The sequence below is a fragment of the Prionailurus viverrinus genome, chromosome B3 (assembly GCF_022837055.1).
Source record: "Prionailurus viverrinus isolate Anna chromosome B3, UM_Priviv_1.0, whole genome shotgun sequence".
In the NCBI taxonomy this organism is placed as follows: Eukaryota; Metazoa; Chordata; class Mammalia; order Carnivora; family Felidae; genus Prionailurus; species Prionailurus viverrinus.
Window position 1 is genome coordinate 8,520,055 of NC_062566.1, and position 27,058 is coordinate 8,547,112.

At 41.7% G+C, this 27,058-nt stretch overlaps 1 protein-coding gene and 1 pseudogene across 8 annotated transcripts in view; both read left to right on the plus strand.

Annotated features, from left to right (window-relative positions):
- MCTP2 (multiple C2 and transmembrane domain containing 2) overlaps positions 1–27,058 on the plus strand; it is a 239,124-nt gene that overhangs the window by 168,403 nt on the left and 43,663 nt on the right. The window lies entirely within an intron of this gene.
- LOC125167431 (60S ribosomal protein L7-like) lies at positions 175–26,826 on the plus strand (annotated as a pseudogene).

The window sequence follows — 27,058 nt, forward strand, 5'->3', positions numbered from 1 at the left end:
GCCCCGTGGCCCACAAAACGGAAGATAAAGGGGGCTCTCTTCTTGCTGGCTCGCCACAATGTGACTTCGCAAGAATACCTGGGTTTGGAAGACGCTGGGAGTCTCCACTGTCGGTGTGTGGCAGGGGACATTTGCCACTGGGCATCGGTGAAACCGTGCAATCATTTAGGAACGATGCGCATGCGCCTTTACTCTGAAGGTCCTGGCACGGAGGGTGCTGCCTTAAAAGCAGGCAGTCTTCAGTTTTAATTTGAAATTCCGTGTTGGAATGTTCATCCCAGGCTTGCTTGGGCCAGCCGTGGCGGATGTCAGCGATACGACAGATCCGGAGAGGTGGTATCTCCCCTCCCTAAGCCGATGAAGTGTAATCTTATTAGAGAATGTCTCGGCCGGCCCTACCGTCATGGTCATTCCAAGACTATTTCTGCTCCTAAGGCAAGAGCGTGCAAAGACAATATTTTTAGGATAGAATTAAAATATATATATATATATATATATATATATATATCCATCGCTGCCTCCAGATGGAGAGCACCGGACTTGTCCCTGGTGGTGCACATTGCTTCCCTCCTGTGACCTACGGAGGACAGACCTGAACCGAGGTCTCAGGCCAAGGTTTTACTGAACAATAGGATGGCGTTTGAAGGCCTTTCTGTATCCGAAACGAGGATGAGTGGTACCTGAGGGTTCGCTGCACAGGTGTGAAAGGAACCATTTTTGCCGAGCCTGTTCCTAGTGGGGCTTTTCCTTCCCCTAGAGGTCCAGGAAGTGACTCGAGCGTTGTAAGCTAAGGGCAGGACTCAAGGCATTTTTTTTTCTAACTTCTGTTCTGTCAGATGACGTAAAATAGCCTGTTGACATCACGTCAGAGTTTCTGTTTTCAGATGATACAGAGCATGGGCATTGTAGGATCGTGTTCAGTGTATTCTGGCTATTAATATTAAGACTCTGTGAAAGCAGGGGTACCTGGGGGGCTCCGTCAGTTAAGCGTCCCACTTCAGCTCAGGTCATGATCTCAGGGTTTGTGGGTTCGAGCCCCGCATCCGGCGCCGTGCTGACAGCGCAGAGCCTGGAGCCTGCTTCAGATTCTGTTGTCTGCCTCTCCCTCTCTGCCCCTCCCCGGCTCGCACTCTGTCTCTGTCTCTCAAAAATGAACATTAAACAAATTTTTTAAGACTTTGTGAAAGCAACGCATGCCTTTTCTAAAGGTTCCTATGGGTGTGTATATGGATATATCATATCTTGTTGAAAGCAGGGTGAAAGACAAGCAGCCTATCAAGCTACAAGTCCGCATGGTGTTTGGTCACGAGTGGGTGGACAAATATTGAAGGATTTATCTTATTAGACTGTCCAGGCGTAAACCTCTCCACCATGGGATTCATCCCCTGTCCACTTACATGGGTGGCCGTCTTCTCAATACTCCGAGAGGAAAGTTGTCTTTAATTCGCTGACACCTGCCAAGCAAATGCGACTATGTAATGTTTAATTCATTGTTATCGTCAGAAATTAAATTGGGGTTTTTTTCAGGGCAAACCATTCCACACCATGCGTCTGCAGGCTCAGTTTTCTTTATTTGCTGGAATGACTGCGGAAAATCTTGCTCATTATGTCTTTTGAGTCTTTCTCTTTCTTCCAGGTTTTCTAGATGTGTTACTGCATTGCGTTTCCTGAGCTTTACTCGTTATCAATTAAGTATTCGTTTATTTGCTTTTCTTCTGCTCAGAACGTCATATTCTCAGCTTTTTCCAATTGCAAAACAAATTCATATGAGATGTCAACTATTGACAGGGGACAAAGGTAACTAAAAATCATGCCTCGAAGAAGCACATCTGTGTGTTTCCCTATGACTGGATTTGTAATTACATGTGGTATTTCATAGACCTGCGTGTGGTCATTCTCGGACATAGACTTTGACCTCTCGGGGTCGTTAATAGCTCATGTTTCAGAGCTTACCGTGTGTTAGGCACAGTCCGAAGCATCTTACAAGTGTTACCACTTAGAGGTCTCACCAATACCTGCTGATGTCGATATCGGTTATTACCTTCTTTATACGGATGACAAAAATGAGCCCAAAGAGGTAAAATAGAGTATCAGAACTCACAGGCTTTTAAGAAGCATGGGCTGGGATATTAACCCAAATCACCAGGCTATAGAGTCCATGTGTTTGTTTAACCATTGGGCTATACTACCTCTCACTGATGTTCAAGATGCAGTGATTATGGTCCTTGTATTTAGATAGATGATAATGACTGTAGGGACATCTATATCGGTCATTTCAGATATGTATTTAGATGTTATGAGTGGGTGTTAAGCCTTTTCCAAGATGCCTTGTGTGGGGGGGGAAGAAAACCCTCATCATTTGAGTGGGAATAATTCTCAGTCATGATCATCGTAATCACAAGAGATAGAGCCAGAATTAAAGAGGCACAAGGTGCAAATGTCTGTACTATCTCCGGGAACAGCCCAGACCCTGGGAATCATGTGTGTTAAGACATCCTTGGAATAGCTTGATAGTCTGGAAAATCTCAGTGCCTGGTTCCAGACTGAGCCCCATGTGGGAGACTGAGTTATTTTTACCCACTTTGTAGGGGAAGCTCTTGGATGATGGAGAAGGATTTTCAAGAGAGCGTGAAGGCTGAAAACCACTCCATGAAAGGGTCATGGATGGAATCTACACTTTTGCCAGATTCTTTTTGAGAATTCCAGGTTGTTCAAAATAAGGGATGGGTAGAGCCAAGCACATTCATCTACGTATCTACATTAATGCATTCCTTCCAGATGTCTTAAAACAGCAGCTATCAGAGAAATAGACCATATTTCTAGTGTGTGGGGGCGGAGAATGGGTGCTCTATTGTCTATCCCTGTGTTTCAGTACAAATATGTGATTTAAAGATAGTTAAGATGAATTGAATTTGTTCTCAAAAGATAATTCTGCATTGTGATGTTTATATTGTGAAACCAACCATCCGTGTGGGGTTTTTGTTTGTTTGTTTTGTTTTTCTATTGGGAACTTGAATGTAACAAACCCCAATATTGTCTATAAAGAGACCTAAAGTTGCATTGTGGTCTAAGTGAATTATTTTTTTTTTCATATGAACAAAAAAAAAAAAGAAAAAAAAACATTTACTTGACAGATGGCATCATCAGAAGATTATTTTAAATAACCAAGGCCTCCTAATGCTGTAAAAAAAGATTGCATTTTTTTTTTCATTTTTCCACTAGTGTTTCAGGCACACACCTATTGCATCAAGCAAGGGAGGCAAGTCTGTGGGGCATTGATGGATTCCTTATTTTATTAAATTTTTACTTGGACGTTTGATGTTAAAAAGCAATCTAAATCTACCATATATCAATGGGTCTCTTCATAAAGCTATGATTTTAACATCTGTGACTTTTTCCCTCAATTTTTTGAGTGTCAGAAAAATGAAGAATTTCTTCTTCAGGGTCGACAGGGCCTGCAAAATGATACATAATTTAAAGCATCAATCAACCTGCCCGGCCCCTCCCTGTAAGGTTAAAAAATACCATTCCCCACTTTCTTAGTGATGTCCCGTATTTAACATACACAAATCCTTCACTTTTAGAGATCCTGGGATGTTGAGAAATATGAAATGATTTCACATTGAACTCAAAAACAACAGCAGCAGTAACAGAATGGACCCTTTCAACCCACACGCGCACATGTGCTTAAACATACGCACACACACATGCGCACACACACACACACACACACACACACACAGACTAAGAGAAGCAAAGGTATTCGGGGAATACAAAGTTTCCCCATGGAAGATTTTGTGAGAACGGTTTAGCTAGCATTTCATAGGAGATCCTGAGGATTGCTTCTGTCCATGATCCATTCCGTGGCCTGAAGAACGTTCAGATTGAATTTACTTTGCTACGCACAACCACTATCATGTGGAATTTTGTTTCACATAGGACTATTAAAATAGTGCTGGTCCGTATCTTTTTGATGCTTCTGATATTTATGTGTTCACTGTGTCTAAAAGATTTACCTCTTCTTTAAGTTCTATCATCAATTTATTTACAACTAGATGCACCTGCATTTGATCAAACATTTGGTGGTGGTTTCATATCCACCAGAAGTCAGTTGTCTGTGCAAAACAGACATCCCTGCATGTTTGGTAGGTGTTCTTGCACTTTGCAGCTCAAGGTTAACAGTATTTCTCTAAAACCGAAAAAAAATCCAGTTATAATAACCATTTTGTCTGGAGGAGAAGGTATTTTTTGACATTCTAAATGTATACATCCATACATATGCTCAAAATGTACATAAATATATTGTATAAAATGCTGAAGATATTTGACAGTTTATTGTTTTCTTAACATTTATTTTTTTTTTAATTTTTTTCAACGTTTTTTATTTATTTTTTGGGACAGAGAGAGACAGAGCATGAACGGGGGAGGGGCAGAGAGAGAGGGAGACACAGAATCGGAAACAGGCTCCAGGCTCCGAGCCATCAGCCCAGAGCCCGACGCGGGGCTCGAACTCACGGACCGCGAGATCGTGACCTGGCTGAAGTCGGACGCTTAACCGACTGCGCCACCCAGGCGCCCCATGTTTTCTTAACATTTATAAGATGATTTCCCAAATCTCCGTTTTCACAGAAGACTACATAGTATACCTTCAAAAATATTTTAAGGGTTTTTTTTTTCCAGCACTTTTTCATAAGAACAATCCATCAGTTGCCCATTGTGATTATAATTTTTACAACATAATTGTACCTTCTATTGACAACTTCTCAGGCATTAACTAATTATGCCATTTAATAAAATTATAGTAATTGCATTAAAAGATTATCTGTTGAAAATTTAAAAGGACACTCTTCACTATTCTCGCGTATTTTCATGTTTATATTTTCAACTCTACAATTGAATTGCACTTTCAGACAGAATCATAGCTATGCGGACTGAAATCAGGTGGCATTTGGAGCGTCCCAATTTTGACTAGTAAGCGTGAGATCTATTTTTTTTTTTTTTTCAGATCTTCTTCTTCTTCTTCTTTTTTTTTTAATTCTTGGAAGAGCATACATGGCCAGTCTTCACATGGCCCCATTCGATAGCAAGTGAACGGTTAACTCTCACTTTTGTATTATAGGTCCAGGCTCTGTATGGGAGTGCTTCTGTCATTATCTACTGCTTCCCCTACGCTTTCTATCGGGATGCGCTCAGACACACACATTTTCTGCCTTCTGTGATTTTTCAGGCTGGGGGCCGTGATCTTTGGCAGATTCCAGTGAATTCAGGCTAGGTCTAGGTCTCTCTACTGTCCAGAGATACCCACACTGTTCATTTAAACTTGGTCCTGAGCGTAGGGTCTTAAATCTTTGCGAAAGAAAAGCCTCTAGAGACGATGTCACTCCTTGACCTAGCCAATGCCTTCTTCAGGCTTGCCCCTTTCATTCCCTTCCTCGCTTTCCACAATCATTGCATGTCTCGTGTCCCATGTACTGTTAGATACTGAGATACAAAAATGAAACTGTCACGCTAAGTCCTTACTGGTCTCTTATCCAGCATCCCCTCTCTTTCCCCATCTCCCTCCATTCATCCCTCTCTCTTCCTCTTTGTCATCCATCTGCCCCTCCTTCCAGCTGCTCCCCAGCACCTCTCCCCATTTCTCTTGCCACCCGCCTGCTTCTCTCCCCTACCCTCTTACATCTGAAACCACAGAGGTGCCACACAATGATTAAAGCACTCCATGAGAAAAATCAAATTTGTCCTTTGGAGATCAACTTAGATACTATTCATGAGGATAATTTAAAAATATTCAATGGGCTACACATGTGGGTAGGGATTATCTGATATAACGATCGGTACGCACGGTGTTGTTCTAACTCAGAGGCCTCTCTAAAGCAGGCGCACGCACACGCGTGGGCACATAGTTGCTGCTTCCTTGCAAAGGATGTTATGTGAGGACTTGTGGAGGACCTGTTCCAGGACAGGGCAGAAGTGCAAATCATAGTATTATATGCCATACAATTAGCGTTCAAGAGTCACCTCTTTTTAACGCTGATTCACATGCTTGGAACCACCAAATGCAAAGCATGTGGTTCTATCTTTAAAGCTATAGAGTACTAAAAAAAAAAAAAAAAAAAAAAAAAGCTATGAGCTGTGAGAATATTCTTCATGTTTGACCTAACCTAATTAATTCTTCACATCAAAGGTGAAGAAATTGTATTTCTATGCCCTAATAGTTCAGGTTAATGTCAAACACTAAAGGCACATTCAGTGTAACGTGGCTGTATGATAGAAGGGTCGTATTAGGACCCTGGGAGCTCCTGAATGAAAAAGGCCCTGTGTACCTGTTAGGTACACAGTAGGCTTCTAATGAGTGCTTCTTGGAAGGGTGCTAGAATCAGTGAAGACCATCTTTTACCAGATAATGCTTTCTTTTATTATTTATTTTTTATTTTTTTTAATTAACGTTTATTTATTTTTGAGACAGAGAGAGACAGAGCATGAACGGGGGAGGGGCAGAGAGAGAGGGAGACACAGAATCGGAAGCAGGCTCCAGGCTCTGAGCCATCAGCCCAGAGCCCGACGTGGGGCTCGAACTCACGGACTGTGAGATCATGACCTGAGCTGATGTCGGACGCTTAACCGACTGAGCCCCCCAGGCGCCCCGATAATGATTTCTTTTTATTCTAACTTCTCTTCTGACTGTAACAGCTTAGGTCCCCATCAGAGGGTACAGTCCATAGACCGCCTTCCTCATAACCTCGTTTAAGGTGCCTTTTCCTACCTTTTTCTCAAGGCTGCCTATCCAGAGTCGGAGCTAATCTACAGCAAAAGGGCCACAAGACAGCCAGCGGTAGGGGAAATGAAGGGAAGTAACAAGTCTCTAACCCGGGTCAATAGCCCCTGAATGTCCGGGGGATTTTATTTGTGATTCTTATAGAGATGAGTACTTCTCCATCTCTCCCTCTGTTTCTATATGCGACGCCTGGATGATGCAAGCATCTCGCACGATGCCAAAATGGAAAAGAATATCTAGAAATAGAAGCAGAGGAAGAAAGAGCCCCAGAGTGTGTGAAAACAGTCCTAAGTGATTCCCTGCGTTGGGCTGGACCTGTTGAAGAGTGTTGCTCAGTCCTTGTATTTCTGGCTAATTTGATACAGTCTTTTTTTTTTTTTTTCTTTTGTGGTCTGAGCTTCGTCGTTTGTTTCTAAGCTGTCATTTTTATTAGTCTCTCTGGCTGATCTTTGGGGCTCCCCATCAGGTGGCGTGTGTTCTCCGTTGTCTGGCTGGGCTTGGCAAGCCGATGGCCCTTTTATTGCCGTGTGCAATGCGGGCATGCCTGCCTTAGCCTGTAGCCTGTAATTAGACCCACCACAGGTGACAGTTACAGGAGAGCCTGGTAATCATTCTAGCTGCCTGATCTGATGTTTATGGAGAGAAACCTTCTTTGTGGTCTGGTTAGGGTTTACTCTGCTATATTGTACTTTTGCCCTTTGATTTATGATTTAGGAAGGCGCGTTTGGCTACTTCTTTTCCTCCCTTGGTGTTGTGTCGTTGGCTCTTTAGATAACAGCTCATTTTTTGGCGATTTTCAGCGGCCGATATTCCAGCCCTGACGTTCACTAAAAAAGATGCGAAGACCATTAAAATCCAGTTCAATCTTTTATCATCTAAGCCATATTTCTGCACGGTGTTCATTGACTTCTAATGTCACTGGGATTTTTTTAGAACTCGACGCCATATCTTTTTCGCTGGCCCTTTACTTTTTTATTTCTGAGCAGGCTTTAAAAATTTTTTGCTTTAAGTCATTGAAGAGGCTTGATTCAAAATCAAAGAAGTGCTTCAACTTGTCAAAAAAAAAAAACAGGGAGTGGGGAGAGGAAAGAAATACACTTCTTAGCTCACTTGGTGTTGAAAACAAGACCCTCGTGGCTTCCGTTCGAACTCTGGAGAAGCATGGAGCTATAGAATGTTAAATCGGAGGACCTTTCACATTCGTCCGCATGAGAAGAAACTGAAGCCTTCGGGAAAGGGATTTTTCCCAAGGCCTCCTGGTTTGTGAGAACACAGGATGCTTAGCCCCTGTACCGCCTGTGTGATATGTGATGTGTGCTATCATAAACTTTGCAGTTACGGTTTTAGTTCATGAGTATGAACTACATCTACACGGTAGCCGAGAATTATGTTATTGAAAATGAAAGCAGCCTTTTCCCCATGTCTTACATTTGAGAAATATTCTATAAGTCCGCAGACCTGCTTCTCAGAAGGGTAATATGCCCCGGAGGAACAAAAATCTGTATCATTACTCTGTGTGCATCTGGGTAACCCGTTGCTTTCAGGGGACGGGGCTTTCTAATCCAGACTTTAGGGTGACAGTGACGAAGATAACATGATGATCGTGATGGTGGTGATAGTCTGTGCTTTCGTGTGTTTTAAGTTTTGACCTCTGCTCTTAAAACCTGTTCTTTATTGGGCTACAGTAAAATGCGTAGTCTCACCTTTGTCTTTTGTTTAAAAGCAACAGAACACTAAGTATGAATTTGCTAATGTATTTTTTTTCCTCTGGAAGAAGTCAGGCATGTGCAATTAAAAACTTTTTTGGAAGCTATTCGCTGGCAAAAACTGCCTTCCTTAGGAACCATTGAAGTTCTCACAATTTTTGTAAGGAAATTTCCATGGGCTAACTTTCCATCAGAAGTTGCAAAATTAGAAAATGTGATGTGTGTTTTGCTGTTAAAAAAAAAATGGCTGCCTGTGGCCACAGTCACCTACACCTCTTTCATAAATTTAATTTTGCATTTCATTGGTGATTTTTATGTATTTAGTAATGTGTATTTTTTCAGAAGATAGATGATCGATAGCCCCAAAATTTGGTCCACCCCAATACGCACATACAGACACAAAAGAGAGGACGAGGAGGAAGAAGAAGAGAAGAAAGGAAAAAAAAAAAAAAAAAAAAGAATGGCAAATAGCCTATTGCTTGAGTTTACTTAAAGATAATCCTGCAGGTGGCGATAGAAACTCATAAATGATAAAAGTCCAAGGTAAATTTCTGTGGATTGCTTCTTGGGGATTTTAATTTCAGCAATTTATTTTTAATTTAATACAATCATCTACAAGCAGAAATCATTATGTGAGTTTAAGGAAAAAACTTGGGGTGTTGTATAATCTCTGAGTTTATAATCACTTACTCAGATATTCTATGGCGTTCATCTTTAGGCACAAGGGATGAGATCTGGATTATTGTCAAGTTGGTATAGATTTCATAGGACAGCCCATTTTTTCCACTCTTAATCTTAGTTTTCTTAACCAAAATCTTATGCCTATGCCATTGGTCAGGTTTATAAAGTCCTCTGCTATTGAGTACGAAGCTGCTTAGGTGCAGTGCTTGCTTGCTGTGTGTGTGTGCATGCGTGCGTATGTGTGTGTTTACGTGTGTGTACATAGACCTTCACATCAGAGTATTAAATCCAGTTTTTTCAGGAGGGCATTTTCTTCCTCAGCTAATTGTTCATGGTTAGTTTTAATCTGAGTAGGATCACGAATTGCTTGAAAGCTATTTTACCCGTGGATTAAAAACATAACATAAGCACTTTCTTTAAAACATTAGAAGAGGCATAGTGGATATGGTAACGTTCTTTCCATATATTTTCATGATTTCATTTTGGACCTTAGGCATTGTCAAAGTAAAGTGAAAGCATTCAGTCGATCTTTCTTCACTGCGTGTTAAGGTTTGAACGTTCTTAAATTGCTTTTTGTGAGTATGTATTTTCATTTGCCATTTCTTCCCTTAGATTTGGGTTTGAAGATGCTAACTCTGAAACGATTTGCTTAAACATAAAGCTAATGAGCAGCTTTCCTTTTTCCTTGCAGTCTCATTCAAAAATCCTTCGCAGTACACATTTCTTGATTCTAAGAAAATGTAATTATTTTGGTTTAAATGCTTTAGACTATTTAGATCTTGAGTGTCTTTAACGGACAGCTGTGATGGTCTTGAGCAAATTATGTGAATTTTGGCCTTTGTCTCTCTTCTGAACATTTCACTAGGTCTTGTGATAAAGTTCAGAACAATAAGGTCTTGTATACCATAAGCTCGGATACAGAATTTCCTATAATGGAAGAGGGAGGAAAAGAAAAAAAAAAGAGCAGAAAAGAAACCTTCTAGCCTTCTTACATTCTGTTTCAATTGCTATTCCAATTACTCATGAGGGAGAAAAGTGGAAAGTAAGTCAGACTCTCAGAAAACCTATTTTGCTGTCTTCCTATAAAGAATATTCAGTTCTCTGCTCTGTTAGCAGCTGACCAAAATCTAATCCATTAAAAAATATATCGCAGTAAGCAGTTCTTGAAAATGTTTATAATAAATGGTAAAAGCCAAGCTTCCACTGTGAGATTAGCAGTTGGAACAGGATGTGTTCATCAGGAAATAGGTTATTGCCTGACCAGTGTGCCCTGTCCCGTAACCCGCAGGACAGATGAAGATTTAAAAGCTTGCAGTGCAAGGAGTTTGTTTGATTTCCCCTCTTTGCTTTCTTTTGCATATTCCAGCGCGGCTGATCACACAGGGCATTTTTCTCCATGAATCCATTATGAAGTTCATCTTGTTGACAAAAAAAACATCAGATGTTTTAGAGGTTGCCCCCCCCCCCCCGGCCCCCCTGCGGCCCATACTCATCGAATGACCTATGCATATTAACGCCACTGTAGTTGTCTCCCCTTATCCGTGGTTTTGTTTTCCATGGTTTTAGTGGCTGGGTGTTAACCGTGGTCTAGGAGCAGATGATCTTCTCTGATGTTATGTCAGAAGGTCACCGTAGCCTAATACTCCGTCACCGCGCCCACGTCATTCACCGCCCTTCATCTCTCTGCATAGGCATTTTATTCTCTCACATCATCACAGGAAGAAGGGCATGTATAGTAAGATATTTTAAGGGAGAGAGAGAGAGAGAGAGAGAGAGAGAGCATATACACATAACTTTCGTTATAGGATGTTGTAATTGTTCTGTTTTGTTATCATCCGTCTCTGTTGTGAATCTCTTACCGTGCCTAAATTTATGCATTAAGTTTTATCCCAGATATGTAGTGTAGGAAGAACAGTATATAAAAGGGCTCGGTACTATTTGTGGTTTCAGACAATCCACTGGGGGGGGTCTTGGGAGGCACCCCCCGCAGATGAAAAGGGCCTACTGTAATTCACTTTTACAGAACAGACTCTGTAGCTTTAAAAAATAATAAGAGAATCGTGAAAGACTCTTTTCCGGAAGTCTAGACTCACTCTCTCCCTCCCTCCCCCCCACCCCCCCACTCGGCCCATCTTAAAGATACAGGAAATAGAGCAGAGGATTAAGGTGATTTTCCTGCTTTTGCTTGATCGCAGTCCAGTCTCAGACCTAGTGGGCAGTGGTGCTCATGAATAATGCCTTCTCTGTGGATGATACCTATAGTAACACACACGGAGTGACTAAAAGATCAAATATGCTGGCTAAAAAGCCTTAGGGAAGCATTATGTGTCTGAGGTCTGATCTATTGTCTAGGAGGTCGGAGAGTGTTAATGCACTCTGCAAAGATTACACTCCCACTCTAATTGCTACGGCACTTCCTTAAAGGATTTAAACAGTCAGGAAAGGTGACGCTCCTTGTCAGTTTTTGTCTTCTGCCTGCAGTTGAAGTCTATCTGTCTTTCCACCGAGACCACTAGATCAAGTAACCTAGCCATCGGGAAAGGCGCAAACTCTGAATGAAGAGGGAAAGCAATGAGAGGGGTTATTTACAGCTCCATTATGACTTGCTCTTTAAATGCTTTGCATTCCACTTCTGGTGTTTACGTTGTGAAAATGACAGCACATCTGTGTTCCTGGGGGGTGGGGCTGAAAAGAGTCTAAGGCTTCACCTTGAGTTTTGATCAGATTTGTTTTCATAATCTTTTCTCCATGCCGTGAGGCCCAGTGTGGCATCTTGGATTTGGATTATTTCGGTTCAAGACCCGGAGGACAGTGGACTTAAGCGTTTCCTCTGTGCCGTCCCTCCCCAACACACACACACACACACACACACACACACCCATGCTGAAATGTTTATCCTGAATTAGGCATTTACAAGACTGACCCACCCGGAGGACCTGATGACTTTGTCCAGACCATCACTGTAAATTTCAAATGTTGTGCAAACACGTTCTTAAAAAGCTCCCTTCTGCCTTAGAGAATGCTTCTGAAATCCTGCGTGTCCAGGAGCTGACAGAGTAATGTTATCAGACCCTGTATCTCTTACGTTGCTTGGATTATAACTCAGTATTTTCTAAATGCCGCTGCAAAGCTTCAAGGAAGGTTTTCCAGTTCTTCTATGACAGGAGTTTAGGAAATATTGGGGATCTGTATGTTTGAGCCAGAATATTGAATCCTTAAATTCATAATGTGCATTGCTGCAGGAGTGGGGAGGACATGCTTGCCTTTCGCCCTGAGCATTTTCTACGCGCTCTGCACGGTTGCATTGTTGCGAGGTAAGAATTCCTCTTAGATCAGTTCAAATCGCTAATATATGTGGCTTAGAGCCTGCAGTATAATATTTATGCAGCTTCCAAAAGAGACTTGGGAGGATTCCCTGTAATTCAAGATGGTAGTCTGAATGATGGGTGTAGGATTTTTTTTTTTTTTAAGAAATCCTTGTTTGTCCCGTGGGATTTTCACACTTTTCGCCTGACGGCACTGTATTTTACTCATACTGTATAAAGCTGTCAGTGTGTTCGTTATATGTGTCTCCTGAACACTCTGAGCAGATGACAAGAACAATGGCTGGAGGGGAAGAAACACATTTGAATCAACATCTTCAGAGCAGAATTGCTCTAGCGTCTCCTGTTCCCGCTCCTACGCGGACTGTCCCTCACACTTTGCCTTGTTGCACGTTCCCTCGCGCTGTTGGTAGATTACACCGAATGTTTCATCTGTATATAAAAATTAAAAATTCAAACAAAAATCTGGCCCACATAAGAACAGGCCCTTTGGGCATATGGTTCATTATGCAATATTCGTTTAATTACTAAAACACTTGGGATGGCTTTCCTGCCCTTACTTTCAACTTGCAAAGTTGGATCTCTTCTGTTGCACAGAAAATGTAGCACAGAATTCTGAAGGAGCAGAAAAAGGAAAAGCAAAGAAAAAAAAAAAGAGCCTTTGAAGAAATTACTGGAATTCACCAAAAGGAAGTAGGATTCTCAGGATGAAGCCAGTGGAAATAAGGATTTCTCTCCCCCCCCCCCCACACCTCTCTTTTTGGTCTCTATCTCCCTCCCATTAGGCTAGTTTTACTGTGGTTAGTTTATATAAATGCAAACAGGGCGGGAACACAAAGACTCAGGATTCAGGTTTCAAGTACATTCCCTCTGAGGGACTCAAGTGTCTCCATGAAGCTGGCTAAGTTTTATTGGTTCGAAGGGGAGTACTCTGAAAGTGTGCCTTTAATTGATTTTTCAGGGCAAACAGGTGGTGATGGTTTAGACATGTCCTAGCCTCACTGCCACTCCTAATTTGAGGCTGCACGTATAATAGCTTTATTAAAATATACAATCTCCTGGCTTTGCTTTTACCTGAACATCTGCCTCTTGGTCTTTAAAGGGCCTTTTAAAATATTTTCATTCTGTGCTTAAATGGATCACATCCTAGAAAGGCTGGAGGAAGTCTTTATTTTCTACTCATGGCATCAGACATTATTTTTGGTTTGAGATGAACGATGTTACAATGCAGGCGGCATCTTTAAATAGGATCATTGTTGTTTTAGAAATTTTTGTGGTTGTCATTGTTGCGGGCACATTTGTTTACGTGATGTGACAGTGATTTGACCATTAAGAGGCCAAAAGCTGATGTTTACGTGATGTTTACGTGATTTGAACATAAGAGGCCCAAAACTGAGTTTGTCAATCCTGGGTTTTGATTTGAACTTTTATTTTTGGTGAGCAAAAGATTGAGTGAGCAGCTGCGTGTGAGTGTATATGAGTGTGTGTGTGTGTGTGTGTGTGTGTGTGTGTGTGTACGTACTTAGATACCCCATCTTGGGTTTCTTCCTGGTTTATAGTGATGTCTCAGTGTTGTAGGAAAGCTCTTCAGATTCCGCCTGATCGAAATAAACGTGGGATTCCTAAAAGCATGTTTAAGGAAAGGAGGCTCCAAACCTTGGCCTCATGTTTGTTTTTAGAGGCGAGTATGTGTGGCCCGAATATAAGCAGTTCTCTTTTTGATGAAGCAAATAGATAGTTTATCCAAGTAATGGGAGACCATCTAAGGCATGCTCGATAGGATTCCTAAAGGAATCGCTCTTTGCTATAAATAGCATCTCTCTGTCATCACTATTGGAGGGTTCCTGAAGGAAAGCACCTTAGTCGGGTTTAAGCGCATTGAATATGTACAGAGCTATTGCAGACTTCATGTGAACGGGTTGCAAGCCTACTTCTTTTAGTGCCAGAAATAAAGCTACAAGCAGAGTAACTTAATACAGTGAACTGTTTTACTTGATCACTGCACTAATGCTAATTAGATACACTTGCTTTATTACCCAGAGCGATTTCTTCTGTATTCATTCTGATCTAATCTTTCTGGGAACATGAAGGAGTCAGTCGTAAGTGTGAAGTTTAAGCTTTCTGTCGCCACTGTGGCCTGATGTTCACGTGACCAAAGTCAGAGAACACTTTTCGAGAATGTTTTGTCCACGTGGAGTACAATTCCAGCCCCAGTGGATTTCTACCACGGAGGGTGCCCACAGTGCCAACGGTTGCACATCTGAAAGAAGTGAGATACTTATCTGTACATTTAATGGGATTTTTCCTTGACCCCTTCCAGATACCCAGCTTTATGGGGAATAAATAAATGTGTGAGGATTTGTCCTCCATTCCTTTAATCAGAGCAGAGAATTTGCCGATGGCTTTGAAAGATACATTTACCGAGATCAGACGTTCTACGGCTCCATTACCAGTTTCTACGAAAACGCGTGATGAGACATTTATTATCTGGTTGTGGACCTGAAATGATAATCCTTCCAGGAGGTAAAAGCTGATAGTGGGAGCCCATTAGTTGCTTTCTTTCATTTAGTTCCGAGCGTTTCTACTTTGTGAACTAGTTGTTCTGCCTTTATGCGTAATGTGGGACTTTTATTTTGTTTTATTTATTTATTTTGAGAGAGAGAGAGAGAGAGAGAGAGAGAGAGAGAGAGAATGAGCAGGGGAGGGGCAGAGAGAGAGGGAGAGAGAGAATCCCAAGGAGGCTCCGTGCCGTCAGTACAGAACTCGACGAGGGGCTCGAGCTCACGAGCCCTGAGATCCTGACCTGGACTGAAATCAAGAGTTAGATGCTTAATCGACTGAGCCACCCAGGCACCTCAGATGGGGGCTTTTATTGGGCCATGGGCGATCGTTGGACTTTGTCCCATTTATATAATGTCACCAAGAAATGGAAAGTATACAGTGGCCAATAGCCTGATACAAACATGAAAGTGATGGGATTTTAATAAACGCTTTGTACTTAAAGGAGGGAAAAGATCATGCATTTAGTATTGAGCTTATATAAATACAAGTTAGAAGCATTCTTTTCTGTTTTTAGAAAGTCACAAGGTATGTTCAGAAGGGGAAACTAAGTTAACAAAACCTGCATGTCTAGAAGAATACAGTGTAAAAGTCTCCAGCCTATAGTTAATTTTAAGATTATATGGACTTATGTATAGGCTTCTTCTAAAATCAGAATGGAATTAGCTATATCTGTAGAAACATCCGCATTTTCCTTTTACACAGAAAAGTGTTCTTGTGAAATGGGAAGTTTGCAAATTACATAAATTTTTTACTCCAGCAGTCACGGAAGACACTAAAAGTAGGAAACACCTAATTCAGGTGTCTTTCTGCAAAAGTACTGGGAGAAGACTCCCCGCACAAAACCAGAGCTAGCTGGCAGAGTTTTGTCCTTAAGGGATAAGGCAAGAGGCCCAGTTTGACTTTTTGCCCCCAGTGAACTGACCAGACGACTATGTCATGTAGAAACAGTCAAAGACAATGCCAAATGAACACCAGAAATGGCATGTTTTGATGCTCCAGAGAACAAATGGCTAATGAGCCTTGATTTGGTAAACTTTTCCTCTCTCTGTATATGGCATGATGTAGAGGTGCAGGTAGGTAGGAACTTTTTACTGGAGGACAAGGGAGAAAAGTGAGGGTCAGGCCAGCGAAGGGCATTTCGGTTTGGAGCCCAAGCCAAGTTGACGTTTGCCAAAGCCTTTCTTCCATGATGGGGGCCTCTGTTCCCTTTACCTCTTTCTAGGTGGAGACTGGACCAGGAGGAGCACATCCCTTTCTAGACCCTGGCTCCTGCCAAAAGTGTAGAATTCACTTTCTGGCCAGTCTACACAGCCCTTCCCAGCTTCCCTAGGGAAATCCTTTGACATTATACCACTTGACTCGCTTTCTGTTGCTCGTCTAACAAATTCCCATACATGAAGTGGCATTAGACAGCACAGATTTATCATCTTACAGCTCTGGAGGACAAGAGTCTACCCCAGATCTCACTGGATCGAAAATCACGATGTTAGAAGGGCTGTGTTCTATTCTGGTGGCTCTAAGGGAGGATCTATTTGCTTTCCTTTTCCAACGTATAGAGGCTGTCCAAGTTCCCTGGCTCATGATCCCCTCTCCATCTTCACATTCCAGCAAAGGCACGTTGTTGAGTCCTCACATGGCGTCACTCTGACCTTGCTGTGCCCTCACATCTTTTCCTTTCTTCTTCTGTCTCTGCCCTCCACGTTGAAGGACTAACCCTCATGATTACATTCGACTCCACCAGGTAATCCGTGATGAACTCCCAAGGTGAACGTTAGAGGATTAGCAGCCCTAACTCCTAACTCCATAAGGGAAACCTTAGTTTCCCCTTGAACTGTAACATAGTCATTTTTCTGCCTACCCCAGCTAGGCCCTTCATCGCCTAATTGTGGTGTTTCGTTCATGTGGCATTCTGATGAATGAAGATTTATGAAACAAGCATTGGCCCCTTGCGTAAGTTCATAGGAAGTAATTCAGTGAGGCGTTCATTTGGGAGGAGGGAAGAGGTCACGGACCGTGGGCATTTCAGTCAAGAGTGGCTGGGAGAACTGCAATTACAAATATACCAAAGTCACATGTTATCGGCAACGTGGAAAGATTTCTGGTATTTGGTCAGCTCGGTGGGCTTCTCTCATGGCGGCTGGTATATGGAGGGCTTTATGCCTAGGAGGAAGCAGTGTGCCTGCTCACATAGCGGATCTTGGGTGTGAGAACCTCAACAAGGAGAGGAATAGGTGGGGCTAGTTTCAGAGGCCAACTAAAAGGGATGAGGAGACCAGGAATGAGTCCAAGGGTTGTCCAGGACTCAGAAATAATTCCTGGTGAGCGGAGGAGTATAACTGGGCATCAAATGTATGGTGGTGGTTCCCCACGCAACTCCCCACAGTTCATCCAAATCCAAACCATGTTTAAAGAACCTACAACAGCCCGTGTGCTCTGTAGAACACCCCTGAGCATCCCAGACAGAGGTGATCTTGTTCTTTCTCCTGGGCTATTGCATTTCCTTCCTGAATTTTTTTCTTCGGTTTCTCACTGCATTACTCCGTTCCCGTGAGTAAGAGCGCTTTGCTGCAAAAATTATCTAGTTGAATATCTGATCCTGGTTTTTTTTTGTTTTTTTTTTTTTTTTGGTGTGTGTTTCATTTACAGTCACATCTTCAAGTTGTTACTGTGACCTGTGGGTCTTTCCACTAACTGACCCCCGATTAGTACTCCAACCTTCTCTCCAGTCTCGTTTCTCTATGATCCATCCCAATGAGTTGTCTTACCATCTTTAAAGATGTGAAGCCTTTATTGATTGATTGATTGATTGATTGATTTTTACCTCTGTTGTGTCTTTTGCTCACGCTATCCTTCTCTTACTAAAGAGAAAGTTAGTTGAAACAAAGCACTGCCACTCTCTAGCATTGGGCAAACACAAAGAAATAACTTACTAAATATCTTATCTTTGGCCTGCGTGCTTTTCTAGAGAAATAATTAGTGACATTGAGACCAACCAACCCTATCTTCCAGGTGGCTTTCTTCATGCTTTTATTACTGCCCCTTGACTTGGGTCCAGTCATTCATCCGCTTTAAGAATCATGCCAGTGATGATGCCTCCTCCCTTCTGTCATCGCCTTGAGTCCTTCCGACAATGCTTGGGGAAGATATTACTGTTCTCATTTTCAAATGAAAAAAAGGCTATGTAGCGTTTCCACGAGCTGCGAGTATCCGCTGCGAGGATAGACCCACGATTTAGAGCCAATCAAAATGAATACGTCCTAAGCACCATTAAATACATGCTTCATGTTAAAAAATGTAATTGCCTCACAACTGTTGGAGATGACACAACAGGAAAGCGTGTAGCATAGTAGTTAAGGGCACTCAGCTCCATAGTCAAACTCACTACAAATCAAATTGTTAATAATTTTATTTTCTCATTTAAAATGTTCTTTTGATGACTATGCAATCATATATAATGATGTGCTCTGCTATTTTTATTTACAACCATATGTGAATAAGACACCATGAGAAACTCTAATTTTGGGGTGTGTGTGTGTGTGTGTGTGTGTGTGCACGCAGAGATAGTTTATACTGGTAGATGCTGGATGATGGAAACTGTCATTCTGTTCCTGTTTTCTTTTTTTCTTTTTGTTTTAAATAACAGCAAGTGCCCCGTACATGCATAATAAACACTCCATGAAGGTTCGTTGAATGGATGTTTGAATTGATTAATCAGTTCCTCAGTTTTCATTGATTTGGAACCCATGGTATATTTGACTGCCTTGACTTTCTGGGCATTGATGTAGATGGAAATAAACCTCTAACCAGAACTTTCTCCTGCTCCCCCTTTTCAAGCCACACACAAATGTTCACATGCTGGGGGGCTGCGGGGTATTGCAGCGGGGGAATATTTGTAATTCATGTATCTGGAGTATCTCAGGTTCTGTTCTCTTGAACTTGTATAAAGCCATAGTTTAGATTCTGATTTAGGGCTTCCTGGTCTACCCTCCAGACCACTACAAGCAGCCTTGTGTTGTGACATCATCCAACTGCAGTGTTGGGTAACAAGTTGTTGAAATGCAAAGGATACAGTTAGACTTTTAATGCTCATCTTGACTGTAGTTTCAGTTCAATAAATCTTTGAGTATCTATTACGTACAAGACACTGTCCTATGTTTTATGTAACTTATGCAAATTATATATGCTTCAGGATTTCAAAGAGTAAAACTTGAACAAAATGACCATGATGCCAGGCAAATGTATTTTGAGCCAGTTATAAGGTATCATGAAACACCAAGTAACATAATGGCTTATCCCAGTCAGGGGAACCAATGAGAAAGAAAAAAAATAAAATTAAATTAAAAAAAGAACATTCCTAGAGGCACTTAGACTAAGAGGCACTGAGAAATAAAACATAGGCAGTTTTTAAGAAAGGTAAATTTTTGTGTGCCTAGAATTTAGAAAATATGGTAGGAGAGAGTCAGTAAAAACAATAGGTGTAAGTTTGGGCCATATTTGGATTTGATCCCCTTGGATCTCATATTAATAGTTGTAGACTCTGTCTCTAGAGAGCAGGCAGACACAAAAGGCTTTGAGCGGGAGTGCACCATGATGAGAACTAAGCTTTGGGTTATTACTTTGGCCTTGATGTGAAAAGTTAGGAAATAGAGAAAAGTATTATGATAATACATGAATTTGAAGTTTATTAGAGTAATCTGGGCCAGAGATTGTCAACTTGCAAACAATAGGGACCATATTTGGTTCAGTGTGTGTGTGTGTGTGTGTGTGTGTGTGTGTGTGTGTTAGTTATTTGGTTTCTGTATTTTCTCCTTTTCTTCTTTATTTTTAGATAAATTTTGTAAATGTTTATTTTTGAAAGAGAGAGAGAGAGACAGAGACAGAGCATGAGCAGGGGAGGAACAGAGAGAGAGGGAGACACAGAATCTGAAGCAGGCTCTGAGCTGTCAGCACAGAGCCTGATGTGGGGGTTTAAACCACAAACCGTGAGATCATGACGTGAGCCTTAACTGGACGCTTAACCAACTGAGGCACCCAGGCACCCCTCTTTTCTTCTTCATTCCCCACCCTGGACTTCCTTACTTTCCAGATCAGTTCTTTGTCCGTATCATTTATAAACCAATATATGGCTGCTTGGGAGCCCTCAATTGCATGGCCTTTGAAAGCATTCCTAAGTCGGTGCAAAATCATACCCATTGTGTCTAGTGGTATGTTACCTGCCATAAAAAAAAATTAATGTAAAATATAGTGTATATATAAGGGAGTTTATAAAACTATGCGTATGTGTGTACAAGTTAAGGAATAACCATTAAGAAATACTTGTGTGCCTATCACCCAACTTGAAAATTAAAAATCTCCATTATTTTCGAAGCCCTTTTCCTTTTGCCTCTTTGTGATCGAATCCTTCTTCATTCCTCTTCACCAGAAGTAATGGCGACACTGAATATTGTGTCATTCTCTCACTGTCCATTGTAGTTTCGTCATTCTCTCCCTGTCCATCGTGTCTGTCTCTGAACAGTGTAATTCAATTTTGTCTGTTTTTTGGAGAGTGGATAAAAGCAATCACAATACTTTAATGCCTTACTCTGCGGGTTGCAAATTCACTCAAAATAGTATTTTTGACGTTCATCCGTGTGGCTTATCTTCATTCTGTACATTTAACTTTACAAGTGAATTATTTGATGTATCCATTCTACTTTAGATAGACATTGGATTGATTCCACGTTTGTTGTTTTGTTTTATTATTTTTTTTTTAATTTTTATTTTTGGCTGTTATGAAGAGTGTTCTTGATAATAGTGATACGTGTTTCGTCTGGGGGGCACGTGCAGTTTAGCGTCATGACTCCTAATGTGTGGTGCCGGGTCATCAGCGTCAGCATCACCTAGGAACTTGGTAGAAATGTAATTTCCCCGTCCCTACCCATTGCCTTCAGGGATGAGACCCAGCAATCTTGTTTAAAGCAGCCAGCCCCCTGGTATTTCTGATGCACACCAAAGTCTGAAACCCATTCCTCCCAAATTTATACCTAGGATTAGAGTTACTTGGTTATCTGATCATTCTCTTTAGTTAATGCCAACCATTTCCCAAGTGACTGAGCCATCAGGCATCAAATGAAAGTTAATCATTGCTCTGCATCTTGGAAAACTCTCGGGATTAGCTGGCTTTTTCAATTTTGTCCATCTGACGTGTGAAGCGGCACCTTGGAGTGGTTTGAATTTGCACTTGCCTCATTACAGATGAGATTCAATGCGTGGGGGCCTTTATGTGCTTCTTTGTTCTTCGTTAGGTAACCCCTACCTTTTTATTGAAAAAAAAATTCTTGGGTTTCATGTCAGATGTATCAATAATTTTTCCTGTGGTCTGTGGATTTTGTGTCATTGTTGAGGAACCATTCCCGGGCCCACGGACATAAAGATACCCTTTACATTTTCTGTGGCTTTGCTTTTTATACTAAAAATTTAAAGCTCTTTTCGATTTGATTTCATCATTGTGCTCTGGCTCTCCAGGTAATCGGTCTCGTACCAGTTCTTATCCTCTACTTTTTCCCAGGGGCCTGCAGTTTTCACAAGGTCATGGATCAAGTTGTGTTGTCCCATTGGTCTCTTGTCTACACCTCTCTCAATGTGACACCAATATTTGGCTTTAGCGTGGTTCCAATTTGTTTGACCTTTTCAGGAATGACTTGGCTGTTCCTGGCTTTTTGCTTTTCCACGACAGAGTTGGAATTGGTGTGTTGTATTCCACAAAACCAGGGCAAGACACAACCAATATTGAAAATGAGGCAGACTCAGAATTACTGAGTGAACTGTCAAAATCGAGACATTGAAACATCACGGCAAAACGAAGCCAAATGAATTGGAAATATAAATGAGAGCCAAATCGATGCAGTAGCGTACGTGTGTAAAATACAACGGAAAATAAAGTGGGAAGTGGTCTCTTTGAAAAACTAGTAAGATTGACTATTCTCTTCTGAGAGCTTTCAGTGGACAGGGTAAAGGCACGAGCATCAGGTATTAAAAGGGGGAAATTACCCAGATAAGGCGGAGATTGAACATAAAAGGATATTATGAAAGCGTATGCTTAAAATGTTAAAAAATGTATGAAATAGGTAAAACTTGTAGAAAGGTGTCTCAACGTGACTGAAACAGTATGGGAAATTTAATGGCCCTAAACCCATTATATAATTGAATCAGTAATTTAGTATCTGTCCAGAAAATAAAACCTAAGGCCCAGATAACGTTAGAAGTAAATTTTACCAAACATTCAAGGAACATATAAAACAAATCTTATATAAAGTCTTTCCAGTTATCTTCTGGCTATTATCGTCGTCTTCTTCTTCTTTTTTTTTCTTTTTAAGTCAGTTGTCAGTTTAATTTTTATTCATGGAGAGGAAATACTTTTCTTCTTCTTTTTTCCTTTCCCCCCCACCCAGTGTCTGCCTTCCGACCTTTATTTTGGTCATTAGTTACGGGCCTGCGCGTGGTTTTTCTTTCTTTTCATCGTATTTGAGTTTCTTTAAATCTGTAACTTCACATCTTTGGTAAATTTGGGGAAATTCTCAGCCAGTATCATTCATAGCTTTTGCTCTATTCTCTCTTTCCTCTGTCTTCCTGGATTCCACATTTTTTTTTAAATTTTTTTTTTCAACATTTATTTTATTTTTGGGACAGAGAGACAGAGCATGAACGGGGGAGGGACAGAGAGAGAGGGAGACACAGAATCGGAAACAGGCTCCAGGCTCCGAGCCATCAGCCCAGAGCCCGACGCGGGGCTCGAACTCACGGACCGCGAGATTGTGACCTGGCTGAAATCGGACGCTTAACCGACTGCGCCACCCAGACGCCCCAGGATTCCACGTTTTTATGTGTAAATTAAACTTTTCTCAGTGTGCCGTATAGCTTTTTTTTCTGTTTTATTTTCTTAGTGTATTTATCTCTGCATAAAGTATAGATATTTTTACACAAATACACCAAATCGTGAATGTTCTCTTTTCTGTTATGCTAGTAAATTATTTCATGAGCTCTTCATTTTACTCACCCCTTTAAAAAATTTTTTTCTAGCTTTCCATTAGATCTTATTCTAGATATACCAGTTCTCTGCTGATATTCTCCATGCTTTTATCCATTTTCATGTATATACATATATATATATATATATATATATGTATATATATATATATAAATCATAACTGCTTTAAAATTCATATCTGGTGACTCTAACATCGAAATCATCTACTTGTTCTGGTAGTCTTTTTTTCTCTTGGTTATTGGCCATTCTTTTTTATCCTAACTAGGACGAGTTATTTTTATTAAATGCTGGATAAGATTTATTAGAGTGTCATAGGGGATATGGACTGTGTTATCTTCCAGCAGAGAGGATATAGAGGAGGTGGGAAGAGGTGAACAAGTCCCTGTGATACAGTCAAGGCTGAAACGATCCAAGGAAGGATTTCAAACGTTTTGAGGATTTGGCTGTTTCTCGTTTGCCCCTGTAGTTAGTGCATAGCCCTTCAGGTGTCTTAATAAAAGCATGACCCTTTTCTCTTGTCTCTCAAGTCTTAGCTGTCATAGTTTCTATGCACTCCAATTTTTAGCACCCTAGATTATTACATTAGAAACAAGCTCTATGCTGCTAATCTGTGCCCCATCACCATTTTGTTGCACATAGTGAATTTTGGTCCTAAATTGCGAATTGGCAAAAGAAAACAAAAAAAAAATCCCTGAAGGAGGTAAAGGGGGTAACCTAAGCTTCGCCTCATTGCATCTGTCTTCGATTCTTTTTTCTATAAGTTTTAACATTTATTTTGAGAGGGAGGGAAGGGCAGAAAGAGAGGGTGAGAGGATTCCAAGCAGGCTCCTTGCTGTCAGCACAAAGCCCGACACGGGGCTCGATCCCATGAACCGCGAGATCACGACCTGAGCCTGAATGAAGAGTCAGATGCTCCACCGCCCGAGCCACGCAGGCATTTTGTTTGCTTTTGTGTGGGTTTTGTTTTCTGTGGGAAGATGGAGGTGCAAAGCTTCCGCTTCATACCGCAAAGTTCAAGTTTATGTTTCTACTTCACACACCGGCTTAACACAAGAGTGTCTTAGAATTCCTTGAATCAAGCCGTACTTCTCCCAATTTACGGGTTCTACTGACCCCTATTTTAGTTCTAGATTGCCTCATTACGCACAAATTAGCGTGGTTTTTTGTAAGTCCACGTCTGTGGAGGTTCGTGTACACATCTGTCATTGCTCTGAGCACATACATGCTTGCATTCAGCCTTTAGACCAGGGACAATTTTCCATCTCTTTGAAGTCTTCTTATGCATACTTTCATGAAGGTCTTTTGGTGATAAGAACGGATGGCTTTTGTGTTTCTGAAGTGTCTTTGTTTTACTCTTAAGGCAATTTGTTAGATTCAGTATTCTAAATGGAAAGATGGAGATTGTATATATTCCATTTTCTTGCTTTTCTTGTTGCACTGAGAGGTGAAGTTACTCAAATTGCTTTTCTCTTTATAACCGAGCCATCTTTTCTCTTTAGCTGCTTTTAAGTGTTTCTTTTTTGTTCCCAGGTGGTTTTTTTTTCCTTCAGTTCTATGGCATTTTGTACGCATGTATTTATTTACTCGGGGGTAAATAAATTTATTCATTCGGGGTTGGGGGGGGGGGGAAGAGTGAGCAAGAGAGAGGAAGAGAGCGAGGGAGAGAGAAAATCTTAAGCCAGACTTGGAGCCTAACACAGAGCTCCTGTCTCCTGACGGTGAGATCATGACCCGAGCCAAAATCAAGAGGCGGATGCTTAACCAACTGAGCCACCCAGATACCCCTCTAGTATGGCGTTTTTAGGCCTAAATTCCTTATTTACCCTGGTAAGGATTTTTTTTTTTTTTTTTTACTTCCTATATGGGTCTCTTTCAACAATTTTGGAAAACTCTCATTTTATCTTCCTATATGACCTCTTCCTCTTTCTTTCATTAATCCCCTGCCCCCACCCTGACCGTCTTCTCTTCTCTATCATCCGTGTCTCTTCGCTTCTCTTGGATATCCGTATCTTTGTCTCTCTTGTCTACATCCGGAAGTAATTTCCTTGGCGCCATTTCTCTGTTCACTGATTTTCTCTGCAGCTGCTTCTCGTCTGTGGATCACTATACCCCTCGCGTTGAAGTTGCATCCTGACTGCTTTCTGTTGCTCCTCACCGATAATCCAGCTCAGGCTCCATGGTCCACCTTTGAAGTGATTTCCTTTCCTTCTCTACCTTCATTGTACTCAGTGCAACACCTTAGGTGAGCACGGCTATAGAGAGGCGCGCTTAGGGCCTCTTGACGCACATATTGCGTTTCTGTAATCCACCCTCCTTTCCCCTCTTCTAGATGCCAGCACCGTCCTCAAGCTCTAATACGTACTCCGCATCCTCTCTCAGGTCGTGACTGTGGTTGGCACGGGTGCCCTTCTGCTCACAGGCCCCCAGCGGCCCAGCTTCTCCCTTCGAATAGACATCAGAGACCTTACAGCTGTGGTCCCAGCCCCTCAGGACTGACTCCCGGGCCTCTCCCGGTTCTTCGCTTCTTTTCTAGAGGTCTTACTCACGCTGCTTCAGCCACAGAGGTACTGCCTATTCCTTGCACGTACCTGTTGTGCTCCCACTTTTGGACCTTTGGATCCACTCTTCCTTCTGACCAGAAACCCTGCTCACCCGGATTTCCATACTTCCTCCAAGGGCTCTGCTCATAGGTTGCCCTCTTGGCAAGGCCTTCCCTGGCCACCCCCACTTAAAACTGCACCCCCAGCCCTGTTGCCTGGTATTCCCTTCTTTTCATTACTGTTCGTTGTGTTGTGGTTTTTTTTTCCCCACGTAGCGGTTTTTATCGATATTTAATATATACTTGGCTTATTTATTTTATCTGTCTCATCCTTCATCCCCAAATACAATGGGAGTTCTGTCGAGGCTGTTTTGTTATTGCTGGTGTTATTGTTAGGAGCAGTGGTTGGTTTGCTGGTTTCCTTCACTCTTGCTTCAAAGTCAGCATGGTTCGGCTCTTTTCCGGCTGGAACCGTAGAGGGTGCGGAAGAAAAGGAAAAGAAGGCTCCCGCTGTGCCGGAAACCCGTAAGGAAAAGCAAAAGTATTTTGCAGAGTTGAAGGTCAAGCATCTGGGGGAGAAGTTTTCCCAAAAGGTGCTTCGAAAGGCAAGGAAGAAGCTTACTGACAAAAAAGCTAAGCATCACTTAGCTAAGTAGTATAGGCAGAGTTACGGCACTGAGATTTGCGTAGCTAGTATGGCAAGAAGACCTGGAAACTTCCGCGTACCTGTAGAACCCAAATTGGCATTTGTCATCAGGATCAGAGGTGTCGATGGCGTGATCCCAAAGGTTCAAGGACCGTGGGACCATGTATACCATGGGGGTACCCAAACCTGCAGTCGGTGGACGAATTGATCTATAAGCATGGTTATGGCAAAACCAACGAGAAGCAAATTGCCCGGACAGGTAACACATTGATTGCTTGATCTCTTGGTAAATATGGCAGCATCTAGGCAGAGGATCTGATTCACAGGCTCTGTACTGTTGGAGAAATGTTTCAAAGGAGCAAACAACTTTTGATGGCCCTTGAAATTATCTTCTCCATGAGGGAGCAGGAAGAAAAAAAGCTCACCCATTTTGTGGAAGGTAGAGATGGTGGCAACAGGGAAGACGAGATCGACAGGCTTATTAGAAGGATGAACCAAGGTATCTCCCCCGATGAGTTGTGTGATCTGGTCAGTTAATACATGCCTACTTTCACATTGAAAAAAAATTAAAATAAATCAACAGAGTTCACAGTAAGTGTTCAACAAATGTTTCATGAAGGGACAATGAGCAACGAGTTTATACATGAAGTAAAGCAGTGACAGGAAATGGGGTTAAGGTATGGTGCTCTGGAATGGGTTGAGGAGGAAACATTTCAGAGGTGAGGAAATGCTCAAGGAGTAGCTCTCGAAGTGAGAGCTTTTGAGCTTTTTCTCAAAAGCAAAATCCCGAACACCATTTC